This window comes from Olea europaea, unplaced genomic scaffold, assembly GCF_002742605.1.
Source record: "Olea europaea var. sylvestris unplaced genomic scaffold, O_europaea_v1 scaffold3048, whole genome shotgun sequence".
In the NCBI taxonomy this organism is placed as follows: Eukaryota; Viridiplantae; Streptophyta; class Magnoliopsida; order Lamiales; family Oleaceae; genus Olea; species Olea europaea.
Genome location: NW_019249176.1, coordinates 51,988 through 60,705, shown reverse-complemented (window position 1 = coordinate 60,705; position 8,718 = coordinate 51,988).

Sequence of the window (8,718 nt, the reverse complement as noted above, 5' to 3'; positions counted from 1 at the left end):
ACTCGTGATTTCATCCACCACAATTTTTGCTAAATTCAAGTTGAGAGTCATACATTACATATTATGATTTCATTTTTTTCATTTCCTTTTTACATAAATATATATATTTAGATTTTTTGACTACAGGTCAAGAAATTTCAGGCTTCTTCAATAATTTCATTTTAGGATTACATCCATTTTATTTGGCCAATCATTACTTCGATTGATATATTTCAACATATTTGTTTCAATTCCTTACTATTTATAATATGATGCAGTATATTTTGTGCAAAAGTATTGTCGACCACCTTTTCTTTTCGATTTTACTTATTTTTTATAATGACATAACTTATTGAGATGTCTCAATTTTTCATATATCAAATATCTAAACCTTTTTTGGAGTTTTATAATTTGTTATGTCTAAATACTCATCAATATTATGAGCCTTATTGATGTGATCATCTTTGCTAATAGCTCTATTTTCGTTTGGAGATTTTTGTATTAGAATCAAATACTATCACGTTTCAGGCATGCCATAAATATATAAGTATAATGCTATCAATTTGTTCCCTTAGGACATCAATTCATATTGGAACATTTAAAATTTGTACATGAGATATTGTTGATCTCATTTGTCAGTAAATGTATTTAAATAAATTATTTTTCGGACTTCTAGTTTGAATTATCTTTTGCGAGGATAATGATGCATTTGTATGTTATTTTTAACTTCTTAATTCCTCTCCATAATGTTGAGCGTATTGTTCGAGCAAAATTAACAATCATTTTTTCAGTGTTATAAAATATCACTCATTTGATATAAGTGTTCAAACTATGCATTTATCATCAGCATTATTTACTTTTCATTCCATTGCATTGTGGTGGAACAATTTGACATATACTGCACTATTAAAATAATTAGATGAAAAAATTATGCTCTGACCATAAGCCAATTATAATAAGAAGAGTCACAATACTGGTATGATGCGCAATAACATTCTCTAAATAGAAATGGGAAGAACATTGTTCTCAATTAATTGGAGACATTTAACAAACAATAGTGTTAAATTATTATCGATATCCTAAATAATACTTATTTAAAAGTTGAGATTTAGAATGACTTTCATCAACAAGACGTTATCTTAATTGTATAATCTGAAATTTAAGTTTACGATTTAAATTTGTTTAGCAGTAATTTCGCAAACCTCAATTTGTGAACACCATGTAATCATACAGTATATGTATCAAATATATTATATACAAATAATATTTAGATGGTCAATGTGGTGGATGATGAGGCTCCCATTTATCACCCTAATTAATTTTTAGAAATATAGAGAATTTAGTTCCTATTTTAGCTAATAATATTTAAAGACCAATTATCAATAAAGAGAACGGATAATACATAAGAATTCATTGAATTGAATAATTTTCTGGTTCTTCGTTGAATATATATTTGAATTTTTGATTTGGCACCATTATTGATCCAGCGATAGTCCAACTAGTCATGCCAAATAATAAGATCAAATTGAACTTCTAATTCAATATAAGATATAATTTTATTATTTAATTTCAAAGAATACGATTAAACTTAAAATAATCATATATGTCATTCGAGAAATCAAACTAATGAACATCCTCATGACATTAGTTATATATCTTTTTTCAGTGATAAACATGAATTTAAAATGATATATTTTTTGAAACATGTGTTACTTCGAGAGCACATTGTATTTTATTATTGCTATTTCAAAAGTAATATGTCAATATTTTTCTATAATATTGAAAATTATAGTTTCGCTATTTAGGAGTGATTAAATAGTATTTTAATAAATCATACTATAATCTACTCTTAAGGAGTAAAAAAAATTACGTTGGAGTGTATTTAACTTTACTCTTCAAGAGCAAGTAGAAGTTAACTAGAATATTAGTGAAAATTATAGTGTCTTACTTAAGGAGCAACAAAATATTTGTAATAGGTAAATCTACGAGTAACATTATTCTAAATTATTAATTATAAAGTTTGTGCTACTTTTGGAGCAACAAATAATGCAAATATAATGTTTATTTTCAACAATATTATAATATTCTTCTGGAATATTAGTTAAAATTATTTCCTATAAAAATAATACACAATATTATTCGAGAATATTGATGAAAATTATTAACTTTCAAGAGTAATATATAATATTTTTCTGGAATATTATTGTAGATAATTTGGTTTCATCATTGATTAACTAAATAGTTACATAAACATTATCATCATTGAATTTACATAAAATCTACAAAAACAAGATATACAAATAGGATATGGATACAAATATAATATATATACAAAATATTCACAATTCATAGTACAATAAAATAATCATAATTGATTATTATATGTATTAGTAAAATAATCATTATATCGTTTAATACCTATTTTTGTAAAAATGAGAATGAAAAATATAATTGTTACGAAATCCACACAGGAGATAAAAATTCAAATATGGTGATTTAATAGGATATATAACGGTTATATTTTTCATTTTTATGGCCAAAGAATGAGAATCAAACGAGGGCACAGTAAAATAAAACATTGGAATGGCTATAGGGAAAGGGAAAAATTAGGGCTATGATGGACACAACAATCATAACGACTAGGATTACATGGATATAAAAGTCATTCATAAATACTACTATATTTACAACACAAAATAAATTATAAAAATCTTGAAATTTATAACAATATCATAGATACTTTAATCTTTCGCAAAATTTTCGAAACCTCCACTCTTCTCTTAAATTTTCCATTTTGCCGTCTTTCTTTGTGCTCTATAGACGAATATATTTGTTTTCTTAGTCGTGTTTTTTTCTTACATTTAAATTTAGACAAAAGACTTTCAATTTTAAATTGTTAATTTCTTAATCTTTTTGTACAAAGTGATTCCCTCTTAATCATCGTTTTGTGAAATTTGATTTCTTATTAAAAAAGCGCGAACTAATTAAAAATTGATCGACTATATTTCTACAAAATTGAACTGAAAATAAATCTAAGCTATAAGCTTTTAATGGCATTTTTTTTCCTATATTTAAAAGTATGATCCTTTTTTTTTTTTCACATTAAAATAGTATATCAAATGCCAAGGGTATAAAAAATGAAAGTCAGAGAAAATGCTATTAAAAATAGCAATAAAAATATTTGAAGAATTCTCAATTAGCATTACTAAATTAGTAAAATATTCTAAAACATTTATCCATATCGACTTGTTAATTATATATTTTTTTGAAAATCACTTTTCAAATTATTTAATTTTATAATAATGTTAATAATGGCATTTTTTTTTACCCTAAAGCAATATCTTCTAAATCAAAGGTATGAAAAAATATATCATAAAAAAATTAATAAAGACAAATATATAATATAAATATAATAAAACAAAATTTTCAAATATTATACAAGTGTAAAATAGAAAATAAATATTTACCTTTTGCTGACGTAGAAAATATGGTACCCTATTTTGTATCATCCAAAAATATTGAGTTTGTTTAACGTGAGCTAAACACATGTAAGCCCGTGCTGAGCCCTACCTTATCTCAGATGCGATCGATTTGTCTTTGCAATAGTCGAGTATGAATCGTCTAGCATGGCTTGTATTTTTAATTTTTTATCAGGCTAATTCCATACAAAAAAAAATGCGAGAATCACCGCGTTGGGGGATACTAGGAGTTCAAAAACGATTTTTTTTTTTTAAATCAAAGTTTCAATTTTTTTTTCTAATAAATATAAAACTAATAAAGGCTCGAGTACCCGACAATTGGCCTAGAGAATCATCCCAATACGACGCTAGCCATCGTAGTTTTTGTCGAATATAGGCCAAATTATTCATTAGGAGCAAAACCGTCTGTCCCAACTCTACACCTATGCGCACTCACCTGACGAAACAAACGCCTGGTTTAAAGCGAAAAGGACTGGTGAATGACTGGGGAGCTTCAAATTTATGACGTGACTAAAAGTTTTGGGATGGAGAAAAAATTCAACGGAAAAAAAATGTATCAAATCTTATTTGGATTTTGGTACAATCCGAAAATGCAGTTTCATGATTGCCCATGTGCAATCAAACCATCCATCTGGCTGTGTTCTTATCCTTTTCTCTCATTATTTGATTGAGTTATATGACAACTTTGACAAGACGTTTGAAAAGTTAAAAGTTAATGTTAAAATTAAAAAGTTGCTTTTGAGTCTGTTTAGATAATTTTTTTGAAGTGATTTGTCTTGTCAAAAAAAACTTACAGAGAAAGCGATCATAATCGATTTATAAAGCAAGTGTCCCAAAAAAAAAAAAAGATATTTATAAGGAGCTTCTTAAGCACTCTCAAACATATTTTATGTTAAAATAGCATAATCAATAGAATTAAGAGTCTGTTTGGAAGTGATTTTGAGAATTGATTTTTTGACCGTGTAGAGAAAAGTGGCAATCACCTGAAAGAGAAGAAGTCAAATATAACGACTGGAATAGTAAAATAACAGTTAAAAAATCAATTTTTTGGGCCAAAAAATCACTTTCAAACAGGTTGTAAGTAACTTACTTACAAGGCTATAAATGAAATACAATTGTAGGTATAACAAACGTTTCTTACTTCTCGACGAGCATAAATTTATGAATGATTTTTCCAAGCAAGATATCAGAATCACATCAAGGTTAAAAATGGTGAATGTCTTCTATGGAAATTCTGAATTGTCTAGTTCAATAATTTTTCTTCCTATATTGATATGATCATGTCATAGTTGTCCAAGTGATCGAACTGAACAATCATTATTCTGTCGAACTTTAACTTGGTCGACTTCCAAATGTTCATTTGCCACGTCCATTAAGTGGATTATGAAGCAACTAATTTTCTTTTGCTTCATGGAGATTTATTTTGAACCTTTCTAAATCATTATTGCATTATGCCATAAACGTGTATTCCACCAAAAAATGTCGAAATATGAAAGGACTTCTAATCCTTATGGCCTTGATTAAAGGGTTGTTTCGAAAAAAATTTGATAAAAGTTTTAGTTAATTTTGATAAAAAAAAATTAAAAAATGATGAAATATACGGTTGAAAGGGAGGGAAAAAAGTTGTGGGTCATATGAATTGTTGACTTTAATAACAATTTTTTAACATTTTTTCCAAACATGCAAATCCTTTTATTTCATACAATCAAATATGCTTTTTCTTTTTACAATTTAATTATTATTTAAGCAAAACCAATTTTATTTTTATTAATGTCAAGAAATGCCAAGTAAAAATTTTATAAGCTTCAAGGAATGTCTACTTTTATGGAAATTTGTTTAAAAATTATTAGATCGAACAATGAAGATGTTGCTCCTGAGAGCATTTTCAGTGTAACAATGTGAATTGTCGTACACGTGACAAGTAAAATAGAAAAGGAGAGAAAAACATTTCCAGTAAGTTTGTGAATTGTACTAATTGTGGGTCACATGTACAGGGGATGATGTAGATGAATAGTGAATATAAATTATAAAAAATTAAACGACACATCCTCTAATGAAGATAGATATTTAAAAATTAAATGGAGAACGACTAGCACACTTTCCACAGGTGAATAATGTACAAGATATCCTCCACATTTTTTTCTTGCCACGTAATTATATTAAGTTGATATTACACACTTCTTGTACAATCCACAGCACCATTTGAGATGTTATGATTCTAGCACAAGTTTGGGTGTTGGTGAATGTTTACTTAAACCTATCAAATGAACTAGGTGTTACAACATTGGGATCTAAAGAGGATTGCCATTTCTATGTTTAATAATATTTTAATGTGGTAAATTGCGACTACTGCCCTAACTTTGATTCTATTTTTACTGTATCCACTACCTTTTATTCTTAGCATCCATGACCTCAATGGTTGACAATGGCCATTTTCGATGGATTTCATCCAAAATTGATGTTAATACGATGTAAAAGGACACAATTAACCTTTGATTTAGTAATAAAAAAGCAATGGAAAATAAAAAATAATGAAGCTACTACTTTCATTCTTCCCTCTCCTCTCCCTACTTTCCCACATACACATTGCAACCGTACGTCATCAACAAGATCCCAAACTCCTCCCATCACTGCAATTCCCAACTCCACCGTGCTCCCAAAACTCTTCCTTTAATAAATATATTATATAAACACACACACACACACACAATTATCCAAAAATCTTCGTTGTCCAATTTCTCAAGAAAGAAATTATTTTAATTCCATTCAATCCACTTGAGATGGTCTTCAAGAGTAGGGAGGAGTGAAATAATTGTACTTTGTGGAGAAATGACCAATTGTGCGTGGAAGAAAAGGGTTACTGAAGAACTTGGAAAGGGGGAAAAAAAAAAGAGACGATGACGAAGAAAAACTTAACACAATCTCCACTTATCTTTACACTCAAATCAACCGATCATAATCATATTAACTAAGACCTAAATCTCAACAAAATTGTCATTTTCTATTATTCATTTTTTCTTCTTTGATCTTGGTTGTAGGAGTGTTGTGTAGTGATTTTTTCTTGTGGTGTTGATTGAAAAATCTATTATGTTAATGTGGAAATTGATAGAAGTGTTGTCATTTTTTGTTTTTTTATTTAAATCAAGGGGTAGTTGTGTCTTTTTTATAGTGTATTAACAGTGATTTAGGATAGAATCCATTCAAGATGGCAGGAACTACTAATTTTATGAATCGATGAGGTTGTAGATTTTAAGGAATAAAGGTTGGGGATATAAGTATAAATGGAGTCAAAGATTGAGAACACTAGCAGTAATTTGCCCTATTTTAATATAACATATTGAGACATTGATTTGGCATGTTCCTAAAAGTTTATAAGAAATCTCATAGAATTTCTTGGATTTAGAAATTCACTTAAATTTATTAGCTAATAATGTCAAGAGGGTCAATATCCTCATTTTTTTTAGCATTATTGAAAATAGTGCTTCCTTCCAACAATCCGGCCCACAAAATTTAGATCGCTACATTCAAATTTCTAGTAAAAAATAAATGGGCAATTCCCCTTGTTGCTAAAATTCCTATAGGTGCTGCACTAGAGCCTGTTTGAAAGTGATTTTGAGAATTGATTTTTTAACCGTTAGAAGAAAAGTAAAATTCACATGTGACAAAAAAAATCAAATATGACGACTGGAATAGTGAAATAACGGTCAAAAAATTAATTTTTTGGGTGAAAAAATCGCTCCCAAACAGACCCCTAATAACCCTGTGTGGTTATGTTATTTTTTTTCTTCCAAGGTCCAATCAGATGCTATCACATGTCCCTTGTAAAAAAAAAAATTGTACACCAAGTATTGTTCAAAATAAATTTATACAGACACAATGAGTACATATTGCAATCGGTAAATTTCATCGCAATCATTGAATTTTACCCTTAATTGCAATAAGGTCAATAAACTTTTAATTTTGAGCAATCATACCACTGTACTTTAATTTGCGAGCAATTAGACATATCTATTAGGCTTCTGTTCGACCACTTAATAGAATTGGTGATATGATCGTTAAAAACATTAAAATCTCCAATTTCCATGTGTTCTATCAAGTCAGCAAAGTAAATTTCACCTTGGTCACTGAACTTTAACCTTACTTGCAATGAAGTTATCAATCTTTTAATTCGAGGTTTCACATTACTAAACTTTAATTTCAGGGTTTTAAAAATGTGTTTGTAATTTTTAATACTATTTCAAGACATTAAATAAATAAAACAATACATGCATAACTAAAACCACAATTACTATGATTATTAATCATTTCCACAACTAAACAATTTTCAAGTTTTTAAAAATTAGACAATTTCTAATAAACTTATGAACATATCAAATATATTGGACGAAAAACATGTTATTACATATGAATATACAAATATATTTGACAAAAAATGTTTATTATTCAAAATTAACTATATAAAGACAAAAATCACTCACTAAACTTGGTTGCAATTAATTTTTATTAAGTGTTTTTTGTCTATAAATATAAGGATTAAACTATTTGTACACAAAGATTTACACAATCTTTTACACACACAACACATGGCAGCCCCCTATTGGAGGGGTGGCTGGTGGGCCAGCCGCCCCTCCAATAGGGAGCCGTCACGTGTTGTGTGTGTAAAAGATTGTGTAAATCATTACGTGAATGTAGCATGGTCCTAAATATAATTGGTAAGTGGCGTTTTGTCTATATATATAATTCATTTTTATTAACTGAAATTTGTCAATTGTCCATATATAATTAATTAGTCATTTTTTGCATATGTATGCAATTAAAAAGTGATATGTATAATTAGTAAGTGAATTTTTGCCTATATATATAACAAAAAAATAATGGCAACCAAAAGTTATTTTTATCCATTAATTTTGACATAACATATTTTTTGTGATCATAAGTGAAATTTACTTTGTTGACTTGACATAATACATGGAGATTAGGTTAATTTTAATTGGTCACATCATCGATTCTACTAGATGGTTGAATAGAATATTAATGGAATGACCTCGTTGATTGCAACTTAAAGTACAGTGATAATTTATTCAAATTGAAGTTTAGTGACCGTGGGCGGAAATTTACCCTCATTGCAATATGATAAACAGTTTGCATGTCGTAAATCAAGGGAAAAAAGGAAAATAAAAAAATAATAAGAAGCAAGATTGTCTGAAGCAGAAGAAGGGAAGGAATGATATGCATGACAAAAGCCATTCCTGTCATAATT